The following is a 728-nucleotide window of genomic DNA, read 5'->3' as shown; positions in this document are numbered from 1 at the left end:
CCCCCACGGGAAATTGGAAAGAGGAAGGTGTGCGACTTAAATTATGTATTTGACCAGTGACATGCGCACCTTCTGGCTACTCACATGAGATTGGAAAGGGGTAGTGGTGTAACCTCAATTCTTTATGTAACCAGTCACAGGGTTTCCATGTAGCCCCCCACGAGAGATTGGAAAGGGGAGTGACTTGGCTTATTTAAGTGACTGGTCACAGGGGTTCCTTCCCGCCTCTCACGATAAATTGTAAAGAGGCACAGATGTAACCTTAATTATTTCCCTGGCCACGCCCAAGCCCCCCCCCCCCACGTGAAGTTGGAAAACAGTAACAGTGTAACTTGAGTTATTTTTGTGACAGTCGGAGAAGTTTGAAAACGGTAACAGTGTAACTTATTTTTGTGACAGTCGGAGAAGTGGCTTGATATGATATAAACTATTTTTTCTACTAATCAGTAATCACAGGAGCGCAGGCAGTTATATTTCAAGAAATTCTATACTTTTTATAAATGTCTTCCTTCTTTTCTCTAAAAATAGTGGTTTTAAGAAAAAAATGTGAATTATATTAGAGGTATATTTTTGAATCGTCTAATACTTTAAATAAAGGCTTTTTACAAATTTACATCATTCACTGAAAAAAATATTAAATTTACAAGTTAAATTAAGTTTTGATCTTAAAAATCTAACTGGACCCTATGTCTACTATCATATTCGTAATCAGCGTGTAAAAACGCATG

This window comes from Belonocnema kinseyi, chromosome 1 (genome assembly GCF_010883055.1).
Source record: "Belonocnema kinseyi isolate 2016_QV_RU_SX_M_011 chromosome 1, B_treatae_v1, whole genome shotgun sequence".
In the NCBI taxonomy this organism is placed as follows: domain Eukaryota; kingdom Metazoa; phylum Arthropoda; class Insecta; order Hymenoptera; family Cynipidae; genus Belonocnema; species Belonocnema kinseyi.
Note: the sequence above shows the minus strand (reverse complement) of the source record.